At 44.6% G+C, this 20938-nt stretch overlaps 1 protein-coding gene across 2 annotated transcripts in view; it reads left to right on the top strand.

The window, feature by feature from the left end:
- Positions 1-20938, top strand: part of CLSTN2 (calsyntenin 2) — a 734313-nt gene that overhangs the window by 406366 nt on the left and 307009 nt on the right. The window lies entirely within an intron of this gene.

Raw genomic sequence — 20938 nt, 5'->3', positions numbered from 1 at the left:
GCACCAGGAGCTCCAGGAAGCCTTGTTAAAAGAGATTGCTGGTGGCCAGCCTGGCCCTAGGATGTCCCTTACCAACTGGCAAGGAAAGAATGGTTTGAAGACACCCATTCCCAGTTCCCACCAGCCAGGCCACCAACCCATGCTGCTGGCCAGGTGACCACATTACCAGATCCCTGGGCTCAAGTCAAGGTGGACCAGAGTTGGAACTGAGATGACCAGCCACCCAGTTTGCCTGGCACCATGAACTAGAGACTTTTAGTGTTCAAATCAGAACAGTCCTTGAGAAGCCAGACAGGGTGATCACCCTCATTGGAGGCGTCTTGGCACTTGGCCACCTGTTCCTCAGTGACTTTGCCAAGTGGGGAGTTTAAACCCAGTCCTGCTTACCTCTCAGGGCGGCTGTGGTGTGTGATGCCTGGGAAGTTGTAGCACTGGGCTTTAAGATATGCTGCTTCTCCAGTGGCAGAGGATGCAGGGAGCCTCTAGAGCAAGAGACTTGATCTGATCCCCAGCCTGTGAGCAGCATCCAGAAGTGCAGCCCTGGCAAAGAAATGAGCCCCACTGTCTAGGTCCTGATTCTCCTGGGTAAGGCTGGGAACCTGTGGGATGAAACAGAGGGAGGGAGCTCTGCTCAGAGCCTTTGATTCCCACCTGGTGGTAGGTTTATTTCCTTGTTAGGTGTGATGTTTTCAAGGAGAGGCTCTCTGGACCATTCCTCCTTCCAAATCAATTAAATATTAATTGTCATCTCTGTTCAATCCTGTATAGATGTTTGATTAGAAGGGCGTGAAAAGGATCAGCAAAGCTTGCTCCCTGCTCTAGGATGTCCCTTACCAACTGGCAAGGAAAGAATGGTTTGAAGACACCCATTCCCAGTTCCCAATCACAGACAGACAGATGTATGCACCGCCTCTCCCTCATTCTATATTCCGTCTACCCTTGGGCTTGATGGAGTGTTTGTCTGCCTCCCTGCCCAGCTGTAGACTGTGAGCACCATGAGGGCAGGGACCATCTTATCTCTCTCCCAGATTCCCAGGCTCAGGTCAGAGCCTGACAGGGAGCTGCCAATTGGAGGCCGTTTGCTGGAGGAAGGAGAAGCCTGCTTCCCTGTATGTGTTCAGCCAGAAGAGGGACTGAATGGTAGTCAGGGAGGCTGCAGGGGCCAGAAAGAGGTGAGGCAGGCCCTGGAGCATTGGGAAGGGTAGGCTTTTTAGAGGTAAGTGGGTGAGAGACTGCCCTTGACTGTGAAACAGCATCATCAGGGCACAGACACTGGAGAGACCCTAGAAAGTATGGGTGACAGGGAGGGGCCCAGCCTAGCTGGAGTGAGGGATCAGACTGGTCAGCAGAGCAGAAAGAGATTGGCCCAATCCAGGAGCAGATAATGAAGGGCCTTAACAGCCCAGCTGAGAAGTGGGCTGTTATATCATGTATTCAACTGGAATATAATAGTAAGCAAAGTTTTCTGAGAATTAAGGACAATACGATCTTTCTGACTTCCTGATTTTTCCAGGATGTTGTGTTATTTGTTAAGGTGGCCTTAGTAGCTAAATAGTACAGTTAATGAAACATTATTCGGCAGTACAAAGCAGTGAGTCGATTTTTAATATTTACTGATTTATCTGGCCATGTCAGGTCTTAGGTGTAGCACCTGGAATCTTCACTGTATCATGCAGGGTCTTTCACTGTGGCACATGGACTTCCTAGTTCTGTCTCAGGCTCAGCAGTTGTAGTGTGTGGGCTTGGGCTCAGTAGTGGCAGCCCATGAGCTTAGTTGCTACACAGCATGTGGGATCTTAGTTCCCCCACCAGGGATTGAACCTGAGTCCCTTGCATGCACAGGGGATTCTTAACCACTGGACCACACGGAAGTCTCCAAAGCAGTGAGTCATTGATAGACCCAACAACATGGATGGATCTCAAAATCATTGATATACTGAGTCAAAGAAGCTAGGCCATAAAAAAAGAGGAAGGCATCCTGTAAGATTCCATTTTTATCATTTATACACAATTCTAGAAAACAAAAGCTAATCTCTGAGGACAGGAAGCAGATCATTGTTTCCCTGGGATGGGAGCAGAGGGCTGGGTTAATTACAAACGGACATGAAGAAATGTGGAGAGCTGATGAGATGCTTGTTATCTTGTTTGCAATGATGGTTTCACAGTATATACACATACACTTTAAATGTATGCAGTTTCTTGCACTTTAATTATGTCTCACTGAGTTTTTAAAAAAGAAGGTTATCCACTACAACAGTGTAAGTGGGGAAAACATAGTATAATTCCTTAAGTAAAATGGAATACTTTATATATGTCAATTCTTGCAATTCTCTCAAGCAACCCAGTGATGTAGGTATTAAATTCCCATTTCACAAAGTCTGAACTGAGGCGCAGAGATGTTCAGTGACTTACTCAAGGTCACACAGCTTGTGAGTAATGGGCGGAGCCAGAATTCCAACACTAGCCTATCTGATCTCCAGATCACTATGCCATGTAGTGTATCTGTGCCTCTTAAACTAGATTCTCCATCTGAAAGCTTCCCCAGTGCTCAGGAGGAGAGGGATGAACTGATAAATCAAACAGCGCTTCCAAAACCTCTGAGGACACTGCATCTCATCTTTCAGAAAGGGTTTGGTTTGGGGGTGGGGGAATCTTACATAATGATTATCACAGTGATTTTAGCTCAGATTTTTAACCCAACCACTGATTGCTAGTCATTTCCTCTTCTAAATAGACAAGGCATAGGCTTCATGTGAAAAGCAATCAGCATAACAGAAACAAAGAGAGTCAGAGATGGGTGTGGGCCACTTTCATTTCAGATATAACCCCACTGTAATCTTTGCATGATTAATCATGAACATGCATCATATAAAAATAGAAGTGAAATGTTGAGGACAGTGAGAAAGGGGAGTAGAAAGAAATGCAGAAGGAAGAAGGAAGGAGGGAGAGAAAAGAGGAGGAAGAGATGGAGGAAAAGTTCTCTACTTGGGGACGTACGTCTAGATCAGTGCATAGTCAGCTCATTCTCCTGGCCCTTCTGCTCTCACCCAAGATGCTTGGCACTAAGAAGGGATGATAACACCGACTTCCTGGGATCCTCAGAGATCCAGCTCTGTGGAGAAAAATTCTATTGCAATCACTGAACACCATTTCCTGGATCCTTAGGGAAGAGTCTTCAGTGGTGCCTAAGAAAAAAATGCAGCTGATTGGGACCCTTTGATTCCCTGAGTTTTTTTTTTTTTTTTTCATGGCATTCAGCCTCCTCAGTCCAAGACATAATTTCTGAGGTTTGTATATTAGACTGAGGAAATGCTGATCGATTGTTTTGATTTTCTTTCTCACTGGGCTCCAGTTAGCAGCCCCTGTTTACATCAACACCACTAACTAATTTGTGCTCACAATGCCATCATCAATGCTTTGGAAGGTCCCATTAGCACCTTCTGAGGGATTTACATGAAAATGACTGTGAGCCAGACTTGGACACTAATGAATTAATCTATTATTGAGGAAACCTCAATCTCTTCTGAGCAGGTAGGAGCATTCTCCACAGCCCCCTTAATGAGCTGGATTCTTTCCATCCATCCTTCATACCCACCTCTCCCAACCCTGACAGCCTCCCCAGAAACTTCTCCCCCACCCTGTTCTTCCTCATTTGGGTCAATGCTGCTGCTACTGCATTACTGCCCTGAGCACAGTGTGCTGAAGTCCCCTGGAATCTCCACTGGTTGCTCCTTGAGAAAGACCATAGTTACTTCCTTTGTATCCACAGGACCCAAGGAAAAGTAGCCCCAAGATAGTCAGTATAAGTGTTTACTGTGGGCCAGGTAGGTCCCAAGGACTTTACCTGTATCCAGTCCTCTAATCTTCAGAATTCTATGAGATGAGTTGTGGTATTATTACTTTATGCATAGTAATGTGTATATGGGGCTTCCCAGGTGGCTCAGTGGTAAAGAATCTGCCTGCCAAGCAGGAGACACGGATTCGATCCCTGAGTCAGGAATATCCCCTGGAGAAGCAAATGGCAACCCCCTCCAGTATTCTTGCTGGAGAATTCCCATGGGACAGAGGGGCCTGGCAGGCTACAGTCCATGGGGTTACAAAGAATTGGACATGGCTGAGCGGCTAAACAGCAGCACAGATATGGTGACAGGTGAACTGAGGCACAGAACAATTCAGTTACTTGTCAAGAGTCACACAGCTAGGAAACGGAGGTGCTGGGGTTCAAACCCAGAGAGTCTGCTATAGAATTCAATTTCAAAAAGTTTATTGGCATAGCTTGACTTGTATTTTTAGAAACAGAGTTTTTTTTTCAGGTACCTATTCATAGTTAATATCTGGACCAAAAACTTAAGCTGAAGGAATGGCACCTATGGGGGCCATAACCTAATTCTATAGCCCAGTCCCAGCTGTGGCCAACCAGACCTCTGTCCTATTTCAGACCCTTTCCTCATGGTCTTCAGAGTCAAGGTCAAACACTTGAGTAAACCTGTACCCTCTCTTCAATGACTGGCACATCATAAGTGACTTTACTGACACTTGTTAAATGAAGAATGAATGAATGAATGAAGAAATGAGCACATGCATGCACCGAAACATATACCCATAAAAGGAGAGAATTTAGCAATTGTTGCCTTTCTAAAATCACAGCCCTACCAACTCGCTCTTGAACTAAAAATATAACCCTGTCAATAGTCTCAATATGTGTTTCTTACACATCAGACAAGATTTAAGGACCTAAAGCATAGGATTTTATCAAGATCTCATATATGCTAAATGATGACAAATTTTCATACTGAGTCAGGCAAAATTGTGTTTTCAGGTGGAAACAGGGCTTGAGAGGCATGTAAAATAGTCTCTGAAGCCTCTTTGACCAGACTACTAGATGCTGAACAGACATTTTTAAGGCTTTTAAAACCAGACTTTATGTAAAAGGTGGAGAAATAAAGATCAAAAGTCCCTTTAGTGCTCTAATTTTGCTAATAGGCATCAAAAAAGACCTTCATTATCTTTTTGCATGTTTAAGATAATGAAGGATTCTGGAATTGGCTACAAACTCCCATTTTATGAGTTTTTTTAAGCCTGGTTTGGTGTCGGGTTGAGTTCATCTTGCAGTCATTTACAGAGCCATAAAGCATCTACCTGCAATGTGGGAGACCTGGGTTTGATCCCTGGGCTGGGAAGATCCCCTGGAGAAGGAAATGGCAACCCACTCCAGTATTCTTGCCTAGAGAATCCTATGGACAGAGGAGCTTGGTGGGCTACAGTCCATGAGTCGCAAAGAGTAGGACATGACTGAACGACTTCACTTTCACTTTCACTTTCCCATGAGTCAGGCACTGCAGTCAGTCCTGGGTGGGGATTGAGGGTGGGGATTAAGGCGGGGGGGGGGGGGGTCAGGGAGGTGTGGAGCTGGTCATAGAGTGAGCTTTAGAGGTGGCTAAGAGAACAGACTAAGGTCCGTCTAGTCAAGGCTATGGTTTTTCCAGTAGTCATGTATGAATGTGAGAGTTGGACTGTGAAGAAGGCTGAGCGCCGAAGAATTGATGCTTTTGAACTGTGGTGTTGGAGAAGACTCTTGAGAGTCCCTGGGACTGCAAGGATATCCAACCAGTCCACTCTGAAGGAGATCAGCCCTGGGATTTCTTTGGAAGGAATGATGCTAAAGCTGAAACTCCAGTACTTTGGCCACCTCGTGCGAAGAGTTGACTCATTGGAAAAGACTCTGATGCTGGGAGGGATTGGGGGCAGGAGGAGAAGGGGATGACAGAGGATGAGATGGCTGGATGGCATCTCTGACTCGATGGACATGAGTCTGAGTGAACTCCGGGAGTTGGTGATGGACAGGGAGGCCTGGCGTGCTGCGATTCATGGGGTCGCAAAGTCGGACACAACTGAGTGACTGAACTGAACTGAACTGAAGAGAACAGAGTCCTGCCCTAAGGGAGCTTCCTGTCACTGGGAGGGAGCGTTAATATAGCAGGAGAAGACTAGAAGGTGTCTCTCCGGAGAGTGTTTTTTGGTGTAGACACAGAAGGCCCAGTTTAGTCCTCTCAGAGGGGTGGTCTTCCAGGTGAGGCTGAGGGACAGGTGGAGAGATTGTTGCAAATGAAGAGAAAGGGAAGGGAAGAAAGGGGCATCCCCATGTCTTTTGAGAAATTCATTGTCCACTGGGGAAAACAGACCCTACTGCAACCAACTGTGCAACGAACAGATAACACAGGGAAGGTTCTTCCCTGATTGAGATTCTGGTAGGGTCCTGGCTTCCTGGCTCCCCTCCCACTTGAGAGTGTGATACGGATAATGCAATGTATAGTCATAAAGAGTCTGATTCACACTTCCTCCTCTGTCATCAAACCACCTTTAGCCTCTACTCCTCTAGCTGATGACCCCCACTCCATACCTTACTGTGAAATAGAAGCCATTGGAAGATAGCTTCCACATTTTCCTACCCTTCAGTGAAGGCAAGTCCTTCCTCCTCTTGGGGTCATTCCATCATACCCATCAGTAAGGTACCACTCCCATCAGCATACAAAAAGGCTCAAGCAAGTATCTGATATTGAAGGAAAAAATTAAATCCCTCTTTTTTCTTCACTTTCAGCTGCATCCAAAGATCTCTGCTACCCTCCCCAGGAAACCACTGCTCATTTCTCTGCACCCCAGTTTCCACATCTGTAAAAAGAGGCTATCATAATCATCCCGTAGGATCACTGAAACATTAAATCAGTAAATCCATATGAAGTATATAGAAAGGGCCCAGCCTGGGATGAGCTTTCACTGGTAACAGTTATTAATCTCCAACAAGTTGCCTGCTCTAATTTATTGACCTCCTCATTTTATTAGTCTTCACTCCCCTCCTAATGTGTAGCTGAAGTTGCTTTTGTCAAGGTCACCAGTAGATGAGATGAAGCTCAATCATATGACCACTCCCCTGTCTGCTCCCTGTTGGACCCCACATCATTCCACAATGCCTACTGCTCTCTCCTGTTGGAAACACTTCTCCCGTGGACTTTGGGACTCCATGGCTCTGCTGGAAGCTCCTGCTCCGTTGCTTTTGCTGCCTCCTTTCACTAGGTAGACAAATATTTGAGTCTTTGACATACTGTTTTGACCTGTCCACACTCTCCAGGTCAGACCTCTCATGAACTCTAGACCCGCACAGTCCCCTGCTCACTGGTCTCTGCTCCTCTGTGTCCCAGTCACCTTGAATCCCCTGTCAAAAGCAGAGCTCTGCCGGCCCCCCACCTCAGATAGTCATCCCTCCATCCTCTCGATCTCAACACAAGCTCCAGCCACTCAGACTCACAGCCATGGCTGAGTCCTCCATGCCCATCCACATCCACGGCCACGTCGACCCCACCGGGAGGACCCCATGAACCTCGCCGCTGGTCTCTCTGCTCCAGTGCTTGTCCCTCCTCAGTACATTCTCCTTTCAAAGCTGGGGGGTCTTCTTAAAGCAAATTCCAGATCATGTTTCTCTCTTGTTTAGTTCAACTCAAAGACTTCCCAGTGCCCTATCCCTTCTCCCATGGCCTGTGAAGCCCCCAGGGACTGCCAGAGTCCTGCCTCCCATGTCCTACCCCTGCTGATTTTGCCTTTACCCAGAACACTCAGGCCCTGTGGCCTCTCTCTGTTCCTCCAGCATGGGGTCTTTGGCCTTGCTGCTCCCTCCCTGGGATGCTGTTGCTCTGTCCATCAGCTCTCAGCTGCTTCCTTCCTGTTATGAACATCTTAGCCCAAATATCTCTTCCTCAGTTAAGCCTTCTAGGTGGTACACCTAGTTAGCCATGCCATTGATGTTAATTTCTTTTCTATCTGCCCTGCTGAAATAGAGCCCCACACACAACATGAAGAACAATATCTGCCTTGAACACAACTGTGTCCTGAGCATCTTACATCACACTGGCTACGCACTAACTCCTTCACATGTCTTTTGAAGAATGAACCGATTAACAACCCTGCCCACCTGCTACAGCATCTGTCTCAACTTACCCCAGCATTCCTGAGTGCCGATTAGAACAAGTGCTACACAGAAAAGAGAATCATACAGGAGGCAGAGTCCAAAGACTTGGGTGTACAGTATGAGTTCATTTCCCAACTTTTATTAGTCAAGTGACATTAAGCAAGTTAGTTAACCTCTCTCAGGTTCAATTTCATCATCTGCCAAATGAAGGTGAGGATAACGATATATCACTCACAGTGTTGCTGACAGAACTGCACACGGTAAGGTGCGCGACTGTGCTTTATAAAATTATAGACTGCTTTCAATACTGTGAATTTCGACTAGTAACAGAGCTTGCAGGTAGCTATTGTCATTTTCATTTTTAGCTGATGGGGAAGGAGGGACATGAGTCTGAGGACCAATTTTCATCCCCACCCACGATGTGTGAGTGTATCAAACCCTATCAACAATGAGCTTTCATTTTCTCTCTCCTTCCCTTGTTTCTCTCTGAAACTTTTTATCAACACATAGCTTTATATGTATGATTTTGCTAGTTTTCTAGGAAAAAAACATACCTTGTTTTTCTTTATATTTATTTTGTCATAAGCAAAGATGTACATATGTTTATTGACTGTTTATAGTTCTACTATAAATTGCCTATTTGTTTTATTTGTCCATCTAGGGAAAAGGATATTGAACTTTTCTTTATGAATTTGGAATCAGTTTGTATATTAGGGATTTTAGCATTTTATCAATCACACTTGTTAAAATATTTCCCCTATCTTTTAAATTTGTCTTTTAACTTTGTTTAAAAGTTGTTTAAAAGCATAGTTGTTCCTTTACAGAAAGACTTGTAAAACATTATAAAAGGGTTTACCCTTGTTTTTGTCCAATATTTAGGTACTTGTGTTATTTCCATATAAATCTTTGATCTATCTGAATTTTATTTTGGTTTGAAAAGTAATATAAAGATCTGGCTTTTTTTGGCCACACCATATGATATCTGTGAAATTTTATTTTATTTTTTACGCCTCTATACATACTCATTTATTTTTAAAAAAAGAAACATGGGAAAGATAAACTAGCAATTAATGAAGATAATTACCTAAAGGAGTTGGTTCAGAATGGGATGGAAGCATAGGCATGAAAGCTAGGCTAATCTGAGTATATTTTTTATGTAGTTTTGGATTCTAGCCCATTAGGCTCCTCTGTCCATGGAATTCTCCAGGCAAGAATACTGGAGGGGGTAACCATTCCCTTCTCCAGGGGATCTTTCCGACCCAGGAATCAAACCTGGGCCTCCAGCATTTCAGGCAGATTCTTTGCCATCTGAGCCATCAAGTCAGTTCAGCTCAGTTCAGTCACTCAGTCATGTCTGACTCTTTGAGACCCCATATACTGCAGCATGCAAGGCCGCCCTGTCCATCACCAACTCCTGGAAATTGCTCAAACTCATGTCCATTGGGTCAGTGATGCCATCCAACCATCTCATCCTCTGTCATCCCCCTTCTCCTCCCACCTTCAATCTTTCCCAGCATCAGGGTCTTTCCCAATGAGTCAGTTCTTTGCACTAGGTAGCCAAAGTATTGAAGCTTCAGGTTCAGCATCAGTCCTTCAAATGAATATTCAGGACTGATTTCCTTTAGAATTGACTGGTTTAATCTCCTTGCAGTCCAAGGGACTCTCAACAGTCTTCTCCAACACCACAGTTCAAAAGCACCAATTCTTCAGCGCTCAGCTTTCTTTATGGTCCAACTCTCACATCCATAAATGACTACTAGAAAAAGCATAGCTTTGACCAGATGGACCTTTGTGGGCAAATTAATGTCTCTGCTTTTTAATAAGCTGTCTATATTTGTCATAGCTTTTCTTCCAAGGAGCAAGTGTCTTTTAATTTCATGGCTGCAGTCACTGTCCACAGTGACTTTGGAGCCCAAGAAAATAAAGTTTCTCACTCTTTCCATTATTTCCCCATCTATTTGCCATGAAGTGATGGGACCGGATGCCATGATCTTAGTTTTTTGAATGATGAGCTTTAGGCCAGCTTTTTCACTCTCCTCTTTCACTTTCATCAAAAGGCTTTTTAGTTCTTCTCTTTCTGCCATAAGGGTGGTGTCATCCGTGTATCTGAGGTTATTGATATTTCTCCTGGCAATCTTGATTCCACCTTGTGCTTCATCCAGCCCAGCATTTCACATGATGTACTCTGCATAGAAGTTAAATAAGCAGGATGACAATATATAGCCTTGACATCCTGCCTTCCCAATTTGGAACTAATCCTTTGTTCCATGTCCAGTTCTAACTGTTGCTTCTTGATTTGCACACAAATTTCTCAGGAGGCAGTTAAGGTGGTCTGGTATTCCCATCTCTTGAATTTTCCACAGTTTTTTATGATCCACATAGTCAACGGCTTTGGCCTAGTCAGTAGAGCAGAAGTAGATGTTTTTCTGGAACTCTCTTGCTTTTTCAATAATCCAGCAGATGCTGGCAATTTGATCTCTGGTTCCTCTGCCTTTTCTAAATCTGGCTTGAACATCTGGAAATTCTTGGTTCACATACTGTTGAAAGCAGAGCTGAGGGGTATTCTTGGACAGGACCCCCGCATGTTCTTTGTTGTCTGGACCTCTTTACAGTCTTTAAAAATTATTGAGGACCATGAAGCACTTATTTATGTAGATTCTATTAGCACTTACATTATTAGAATGAAAATTGACCTATTTTAGTTATACTTATTTATTCACTCCCAGTGGCTCAATGGTAAAGAATCTGCCTCCAACGCAGGAGACACAGGAGACATGGGTTTGATCTCTGGGTCGGGAAGATTCCTTGAAGGAGGAATTGGCAACCCATGCCAATATCCTTGCCTGGAGAATCCCATAGACAGAGGAGCCCTTGGGGTCTGAAAGAGTTGGGCATGACTGGGCTACTGAGTACACTTATTCATTCATCAATAATTAACCCATTAAATGTGAACATAAATAACATCTTTTCTGAAAACTAACTAGATGATCCCAACAAAGTGAATCCAGTGAGAATAGTGGCATTGATTTTGATTTACCTGATGGTGAATCTATTTGGGATCTAGCTTAGCAGAAGACAGTAGAATTCTCATTGCTGCTTTTCCATTTGATGTGTTATAATATAACTTGTGTAGCTTTTGTAAAACTCCACTGTATATTCATGAGTTATAAAAAGTAAAAAAGACAAAAACATCTTCATGAAATTATGAAAACAGTTTTGAATTCACAGGTTCTTCCTCCAAGGGGCCACAGGCAAACCCAGGGGCCCTTGATTGCACTTGGAGAATTTCTCTTTTGGAAACAAGAAGGTCAAGGATGTGGGACTGGCTAACTTGCTAGGTGTTGGACTTCTGTTCTGCAAGCAGGGGACCTACTCCTTTTCCTGGAGGATACCCCCTACCTTCTGGCCAACAGGGCAAATGGGGAATGTATAGACACAGTCCCAGTACAGAGGTGGAATTTCCTCCAGCTCTTATAGGGGTTGTTTTGGCATAGAGCCTTTGCTGTCAGTGTACTCAGATTCCTGAAAAATAGGCCTGTTTTAAAAGCAAATACATTTTTAAGAAGGAATATGTGAAAATACTCCGTGCATGGACTGGCCTTTGCTTTCCATCAACAATAGAGTTTCTATGCTATTATAGAGAACAGCATTAACATTGATTTGATTAAAAAGCCAGTAGGCCCACATCTTAATATTTGGAACATTGTGATCATTTAAGGCTTGGTTGGTTTTTGCTAGCTTTTGTAGTTTTTTTTTTTCCTTTCTGAAAGCAAAAAGAGAAAAAGGCTTCCATACTTACAGCCATGACTCATTGCAAGGTTGGGTGATCTGTCAGAAGGCCCCTGACATTGGAGACCACTTGTTAGCTGTGCTGACATACGGGGGCCATATTTATAAGCTACATAATTGAATAAAGATGGGTTTAGAGATGGAAAAAAAGAACGCCAGTGAAAATGGTGAATAACTGTATTCATTTGGCTCCCTTGGGATTGGGCTTGTTTTCTGCTTCCTTGCTATTAATGAAAAGAAATCCAATTTGTTCTACATGATGAGGTTTGTAAATTAGATGCTTATTAATTCTGGCTTCGCATAGGAGCTCTTTGAAAAATATGGTCTTCAAAGCATTTACCCTCAAAGGCCAACAAACCTTCACTGAAAACAAGCCAAACACGTGTGGCTAAAATGTTTTCTGTGTTTAACACAAACTTCTGAGTACTTGTCATGTGAAAAATCCTGATCTAGGTGTTGGGGTGGTTGTAGATGTAGGTGTTGAGGTGGTCATAGATATAGAAAGAGTGTCCCACAGTCCAGATGGGGAGTGAGGCAAGGGTACAGAGCAGACAAGGGAGGGTTCCTCTCTGGGAGCCTGGGTGATGAGGTGGGGTGGGAATGGTGGCTTAAGGGAGGATGGTTTGGGCCCAGTGTGGAACCAGGAGGGCTAAGGTGCCAAATGCGGATGTCAGCATTCTGGCATGGGCCAAGGGTGTGCCTGCCTTAATGAAGCTGTCAGTCTCAGAAGTGATGTAGAATTGTGATTCCTTGGCCACTGCTGAGTCCCCAGGCTTTGTCCACGTCTGTGATGCACACAGCAGGGGAGGCTGAAGCAAGAGGATGGTATCTATCATCACAAGGTATAATCTTGTTGAGGCTACTGATGAGCACAGGGAACATGAAGACAGGAAAGCCTGGGGTCGTCTTGGATAAATTCAGGCCTCAGGTAGGCAGTTTATGCTCTAAGTGTTCATAAGAGGAAACAAGAGTGTGATCATGCACAGGACTTTCCTGGTGGTCCAGTGGCTAAGACTCTGTGGTCCCAGTGCAGAGGCCCTGATTCAATCCCTGGTCAGGGAATTAGATCCCACACACCACAGCTAGGGGTGGTGTGTGGGATCTAATAAAAATAAATCTAATAAAAATAAATAAATATTTCAAAAAGAGTGTGAGCGTGTATGAGTTCAGCCATTCATATGGCAGTATTTCTTGAGTGCATGCGTGCGGGGGTCCAGCCCTGGTGGATCCAGGGAATTCGAAGGTGGGGACGGCATCAGCGTCTTTGGAAAAATACGTATTTAATTACAGATATAGAGAGAGATTAGAAACGGATACTGTAGTAGGAGATAGTGTAGTGGAGAAAAGGAGGCTGAATCCAGATGGGAATTCAGCCAGAGAAACGGGAGCAAGAAAGAACGACATGGGGGAATCAGTCTTTCCGGAAACTGATCTGATTTCTTTATTTTGGGGTTTGCTTATATACCTTTTGTTACACATAGGGATGAATACAGAGTCACGTGGGGGTCAGCAGTCCTGACCTTTATCAAAATCAGGTGCTTCACATAAAAAGGTCTTAGGGATTTTATGATCCTTTCTTTCTGATAACCAAAAAACTTATTTTTTCCAAAGGTGTTTTTTCTTAAACCAGGCACCACCTTCCAAATACAGTTACATTCCTATAGGGTGAGGGTGTAGTGAGTTACAATCAAGAAAGGAATTTATTTAACCCAAGGTTAACATGATTAAACTTAAAGGTTAATACTTATTTCTCCTATATGCTTAAAGGTTAATACTTATTTCTCCTATATGTTAGTTATATTCATTATAAGGGTAGAGAACATGGAGATTTAGCAGCAAACATCAGCCCAACAAATGAAAATCCTTTCACCAATGCTCCCCTTAAGATCTATTTAGACTTAAGATAGTGATAAAGTTACATTTTTACATAGCAAGGACACAGTGATTTATAACAAAGTACAGTGATCTATTACAAAAGAGAAAATCCATTAACTCAAAAAGTCTAGTATTGCTAACATCAAAAACTACCTTTTCTATATTCCAAATACATTGATTAATATATTCCCAGGTGCCTAAGGATATGGAGGCCTGGCGGCAATCATTGTCTCAACAAGAAGAAAAAGCCCTATGCTAATTAAGACTCAAAATACTCCAAAACTCTCTGTGCTGTTGATGGTTAAGAGGTGGTAAACAATCATGTGGCAGGAGTATGGATAATCCTGTCACACAAGCTAGTCTGTCAGCAGAGAGGTTTGACCTGAGACATCCTTGTCCCACCCAGAGCAGGGAATTAGCAGGAATTATTGACACAACAAATGAAAAACCCTTCACCAATATAATTCCTAACCAACCCATTATACTAATAATTTCTAACTCCCCAGAAGAATTTGCCTTTAGTAAGTCTAAAACATCTCATGCCTCTCAGATTGGGAGGCTATAAACAATCACATGTGGCCGGACGAACCTATACAGGTGGGCTAGATAACCTTCAGAGGAGTCCATAAGCTGAAACACTCTTGTCACGCCCAAGAATTTCTATCATCTTGGAGCTGCACGTTTACTCCTTCTCCGAGAGAAATGGTTATGGGGGAGAGCCCCCCGTAAAGTCAGAGGTGTAGGTGAGAGCACAAAACAGACTCTGGTTTTGGGGTTAGATGCTCGGGAACAGGGGGTTTCCTGAGGCTTGATCACACCTTTGCGTATGCCAAGCCTCCTTCCTCATGACCTTTGCCATGGGCGGAGTTCCTCACGCTGGCCCCCGGCACATGCGTGTGGCGTGCTGTCGCTTCAGTGGTTTCCAACTCTCTGTGACCCAATAGACTGTAGCCCACCAGGCTCCTCTGTCCATGGCATTCTCCAGGCAAAAGTACTGGAGTTGCCATGCCCTCCTCCAGGGCATCTTCCCAACCCAGGGATTGAACCCGTGTCTCTTACATCTCCTGCATTCACAGGTGGATTCTTTACCACTAGCTCTTGAGGGCATAGTTGGTGCCCAGCCTACCACTAGGCTTGGGGAACCAGAAGAGGTTACCTGTGCACCCCCTCCTTCAGGGACAGACATCTTCTTCTCCTATGTGCCTAGGAGGATGCTGTGTGCACAGTAGGTGTTCAATTGGTATTTCACTGACCTGAATCCAAAAGAAAGGTCAGGCTCTGGTCTCAGCTATCCCATTGCCCAACCTCGCCATCTTTGACAAGTCATTTAGCTCCTTTGGACAATTTTCCATTTATAAAAGAGGGATAATCTCTATAAATGATCCTTCTAGGATTTTTCCCAAGTATAAGTATAATAACATCCTCCAAGCATAGAGCTTCCTGCAGTTTACAAAATACGCTTACTTCCAAATTTTTTATATAATGGCATAAATTTGTGGGTTTAAAAATTTTTTTCCTAAGAATAAGCACTTACTTATTTATTTATTTTGGCTGTGCCACACAGCTTGCAGGATCCTAGTTCCCCAGCTAGGAATCGAACCTGGGTCCCTGGAATGGAAGCACAGAATCCTAACCACTGGACTGCCAGGGAATCACCTTGCAAGTTTTAGAGTGAATCGAGTTGGACGTCAATTGGTGCAGACAAGATAGGTGTCTAGGGATCTCTGCAAAAGCCATCAGAGAAAACTTGAGCCTGAAGGGACCATTCGGTGTCCCAACCTGGCCCTGGGTCATTGTAACCTATAACTATCTTACAATGGCCCTGGGCCATATTTTGAACATATCGTAGATGTTCTAAAGGAGGGAACACTGACCTGCGTGCTAGGAAGTGTCAGCTGTCTCTGGCTGGATGTGTGAGGAGACCAGCCACCATCAAGAACCCCATTCTGGCCTTATATGAGTCACTGTCACAGGGCAGGGCCTGTGGCTCTGACACTGAGAATCCACAATCTCAGGGAAAACATAGTCTACAGCAGTGCATGCTATTCTTTCTCTTTGATTTGAAATGAGTTACTTCTTTCTCTGAGTTTCCTTTTCTTTATCTTTGAAATGATCAGGAACGCTTCTCATTAGGGAATTGTGTGGATTAAATGGCCAATATATGTAAAATTCAGAAAAGGATATATGCAAGCTAAGTGGTTACCTTGGAAATTGACAGGGAGAAGATTAAATGGCTCCCGACTGTAACTGCATAAAACTTCAATTTTGGGGGGAATTTTCTAACTGTGGCCAACCTCAAAGCCCTTCATGCTTCTTTCTTCATCTCTAATAATCTTCCAAAATGCCAAGTTCAGTTCCAAATGGAGTCCTTTGCTGACAGTGGGACTCTGACTTGAGCTGCAGTTGACAGTCTGGCTGCTCCCACTGGCTCTATGTGGCCATGGTGATGGAGAGAGAGGATGCCTCTAATCTCCTTGAGCCAGCGCAGGGGTAGGGGGTGGTAGTGGGTGGTGCGGGAAGAAAGCCAACTTTGCACCCAGGCAGACCCAAATCCTCATCCCAACCCCACCACTTGGTAGCTGTGTCATCTGTGTATGTGGGCAAGAGGCTAAGCTCTGTATTTCCTCAGGTAAGAAGAGCTGGCAATGTTATTTTAATGCCTATTGTTATAAATCCAAGGAAAAATTCTCTCTATCAAGTGCCTGGTGCCCCACATTGTGTGCAATGCTCCCTCCCTCCCCATTTCTGATACCCATCAAGGGGCAGCCTCTGCTTTGTGCTGAGAACCCTATAGACAGATCCAAGCTGTCACCACAAAAACCAGGGTCAGAAGGGGCTTCATGTGTATAGTAATAGCTTGTTAGCTCATTTCCAACAGTTGAATTAGAAATCACCTCTCTTATTACTTCCAGAAACCTGAAACAGGTTCATTTTTTAAACTTTTTATTTTATATTGGAGTGTAGTCAATTAACAATGTTGTGATAGGTCCAGGTGGTCAGCAAAGTGACCCAGCCGTACATATACATGTATCCATTCGCTCCCCAAACTCCCCTCCCATCCCAGCTGCCATATAACTTTGAGCAGAGTTCCCTGTGCTATACAGTAAGTCCTTGTTGGTTACCCATTTTAAATACAGCAGTGTGTGTGTACATGTCCATCCCAAACTCCCCAACTACCCCTTCTCCCTATCCTTCCCCGCCGGCAACCCTAGGTTCGTTCTCTAAGTCTGTGAGTCTGTTTTGGACATAGATTCCTTTAAACTGTGTTGTCTCTAGAAAATATACAACTAAAACCAACATAACATTGTAAATCAACTATGCGCCAATAAATTTTTTTTTAATATCAAAAAAATAAAAATAAAATCCTTTAGTCACTGTGTTTGCAAGTGTGGTGGGGTGAAGGCATTTTGGGACCCTTGCTTCCAAAGAGGAAGTAGACTGTTCCTCTTGCTTCCTTTACATCAGTGGTCCCCAACCTTTTTGGCACCAGGGACAGGTTTCCGGAGAGAAAATTTTTCCACGGACCAGGGGGTGGGGGGTGGGTTTCCGCATGATTCAGGTGTTAGTACATTTACTGTGCCCTTTATTTCTATTACCTTTACATCAACGCCACCTCGGATAATTGGACATTAGATTCCAGAGGTTGGGGACCCCTGCTTTACTTCACCCCAAGCTTGGCCAGATGCCGTGGGAGGAGAGGGGGAGGGGAGCTCAGTACAGTCAGGGCACGGGGAAGAGATGAATGGGCCCTCAAGCCGTGCCCAGAGGAGGCCAAGAGGGCCTTGGTGAACCAGCCTCACCGTTCCAGAAAGCCACATGTATATCAGCCAGTGCAGGGTAACACACTCTCAGGGCCAAAGAAGAACTCGGCAGGCTTTCAACCAAGCCCGTGCAGCCGTGGCTACCAGATTCTTGAAAAATATTTTAGGAGAACGAAATCCTTCCAATATTTTGATAAGTTAAAAAAAAAAAAAAAAAAGGCAAGCCAGGGAAATGTCTGTATAGTCTGATCATGGATTAGTTTTTTCTTTTTTTTTTTTTTTAATGCACAGAACAAAGCCTGCCAGGATAGACACCATAGACTGAGGGATGACTGTTTAGTTATTCCTTTATACTTTTCTGTCTTTCCAAGGATATTTGCAGTGAACATATGTTACTTTTACAATCAGGCAGGGAATGGTGCTTTGAAGCATCCATCTCTCGGCTTTGACTAGAGCTGATGGTGTAGACAGTAGTCGTCCCTGCCCCCACCGGTGACTCATGCTGTGCCCCTCCCTACTACAGAAAGTTCTCCTTTTTACGCAAATCCAGGGCCTATTCATCTTTCACCCAGTCTCCGCCAGACTGCCCTTGCCGAATAGACTCACAGCACGCCATCTGTGCACCGCCTTGATTTCACAGGCATCCCAGCGTGTTGGGGATCAACGCAAAGTGCCCAGGATAGTTCTGCGCACCCAGCCAGTGCTCATCAGTACTCTGAATCAATGACCCACCTGCCATGGAGAATCTCTCCTGTTCTAATTGTTTCCCTTTGTTACAAACACCCGCCATGACCTCCCCAATTAGAAGATACATTCTTCCCTACAGCATCATCCCTCTAAGAGGATGGCAGCATGTTCCTGCTTTAGTACCATGGACTTGTGGCTACATTGACCGCTCATCCTGGCTCTTTGCAGTCTTGGGCAAATTGCTGAAACTCCTGAGTTTCTATTTCCACCTCTGTCAAGTGGAAGCAAAATACAGTCTGATTTGCAGGACTTCAGAATGAGAGAAAAATGAATGTTATGAGAGCACGCCAGCCCCACACATTTTTGTCTCCCACCCCCGTGGGCTTTGCTTAGATTGACGGGTTACCCACATTTCTTCGCCTGCTCTAGACCCACAGCCCTATTGCCACTTGGCCTCTGGTCTCAGCACCCACAGAAATTGGTTCTTCCAGCAAATTGATGTCTCTGTTGCAGAACTGGTTTTCTGCCTATTCAAGGCAGTTTCATCCCCACCAGATTTCTGGTGCTTTGGGATCCATTTTTGTTTTTCTTTTTTTGAGAATTTATTTTCTCATTGGTGTTGTTTCTACATGAGTAACGCTGAGTACTCAGGGTCCCTCGTCTGCGGGGCATCTCCCCAGCCTTCTCCCACGAGCCAGTGTGAACCTTCCCACAGGATCCATTACATCTTCCCTCTCGCCCTCGTTGCTCTTCTTTCTGTGGACTCCTGGCTCCTGTGTTTCCCTGATCCCTTCAGCAGGGCATATAGACTGTGCCTCTGACAACCCCACATCCATGCCTCACTTCTTCGTGCTGTGCAAACAGAAGGGTGATGCTGATCATCTCTAAACAGCCCCCTCAGGATTAGGCATAGAAGTGTGAGGTTATACAGTAAGCGCTCACCTCTGCTTAGTCACGTCCATGGAACCATGCCTGATTCAGGGAAAAGCACAGAGTGAGTGCCCATTAAATGTTTGTTGGCTGAATATTTGTTTTTTTAAATGGGTTCATTGTGTCTTGCTCCTTCATCCTTCCCAGTATTCACTCTGTCTTATTGAAACCAACGTCTCTAAAATGGCCAGACCCTAGTTTGGGGATGTTATGCTTTCCTCCATCACTCATGGGAGCAAAGGTGTCTCAACCACTTCTACTTTGTGAAGCTTCTGATATATTGAAAACTAGAGCAATGACAAACCCATTAGAAACACCGTGATACAGTGCTGTTTGGCAGAGTGCTATGTGCTAAGTCACTTCAGTCGGGTCTGACTCTTTGCGACCCCATGGACTGTAATCCTCTAGACTCCTCTGTCTATGGGATATTCTAAGCAAGAAAACTGGAGTGGGTTGCCATTTCCTTCCCCAGAGGATTTTCCCAATCCAGGGATTGAACCCTCATCTCTTAAGTCTCCTGCATTGGAGGTGGGTTCTTTACCACTTGTGCCACCCGGGAAGCCCCCTGTCAAAGATTACATTGAACGATCAGAGTTATGTAGTGACTCCTTCCTGTGAAGTCTCTCAAGGTGTCCCTTTAACATGGTCCACAGGTATAACCATGCAGAACAGACATCAAGTCCCTTCATGAGGCTCTTCTTGAAGGTGAGGAGTGGACCAAAGGACCCCCCTGCAGAGCCCATCATAAACCTCCCCTCCCACACTTGGCTAAACTTTGGGTCTGTCAACTCCATCTTGAGCCTCCTGGCATCACTGGAAGGCTACAGAACCCTCAGTTCTGGAACACTGATGGTACCAATACCAACCCAGGAGCCAACAAAATACAACTGGTGGATAAGCACAGGCTTCAGGGCCAGAGGGCCTCAGGTGCCCAGGCCTGCTCCACTCCGGTAGGTGTCAGGACTCAGGCAAGTAACTCACTACAGCAAAGGTGTAAGAATCACCCACTCAGAGACAGCTGGTCAACATGGATGAGGACACAACGAGCTGGCTTATAGTAGGCTCGTCATATAAGATCCTATGGTTAATTAATCCTTTGCAGGCCCTCTTGGAATGCATGCCGGATCCTGATAGATGAATGTGGTCCCTATGGGGGAGCCTGCATCTCCTCTGGGAAAGCCTACCTAGTTAATTTTGGCAAGCACATTTTTGCAGTGAATGAACGCAATCCAAATCATTGTGCGAGGTGCTAAAATCAGATCAGTCGGCCTTTCCCAAGGGAACTGGTGAATTTTTCTAAATCACCCTGCTCATTTCTCAGCCAGCCAGAGTGCCACATGTTCCATGTTGACAGAAACCTCTCATCGTATGGCGCCAAATTATTAAACAGTGTTTAACATTTCAGAAGCATAACCCTCACTCCAGTTTTGTGCTAAGCCATTCAGGATTCTCAGAAAATCAATATGCATGTCATATCCCTTCTCGCCCTCCCCCATCTCGCTGCTTCCCTAAGAACCACCCTAACATAGATGTAAAAGCAAATTCTCTGCTAAAAATTGGTTCTTAACTGAGTTGGCCCAAAGCCTATGCAGAATAGGCGATTTGCATCCTGATTTAACTTTTACTGGCTATGTGATCTTTGAGCCATGGTTGCATTTGGTATTCATTCATGTATATTCAGTAAATATTAATTAAGCACATGCTATGTATTTGGCTATTTCAAGTACTGGATAGAGCAGCCTGGCCACTGCCCTCACAGAACTTAGAGTCAGGTGAGAGAGTCAGACACTAAATATATGATTAAGGAGCTGGTTATTTGAATTGTCATCTTGACAAGTGAGGCAAAGCAGAAGTAGTGGGTACAGGGGAGTGCCTACCTGGGGCTCCAAGGGAAGGCTTATCTGAGGGAGGCCTGCTTAGGCCCAAACTGAAGGTT

This window comes from Ovis canadensis, chromosome 1, assembly GCF_042477335.2.
Source record: "Ovis canadensis isolate MfBH-ARS-UI-01 breed Bighorn chromosome 1, ARS-UI_OviCan_v2, whole genome shotgun sequence".
In the NCBI taxonomy this organism is placed as follows: Eukaryota; Metazoa; Chordata; class Mammalia; order Artiodactyla; family Bovidae; genus Ovis; species Ovis canadensis.
This window is presented reverse-complemented; position numbering and strand designations above follow the sequence as displayed.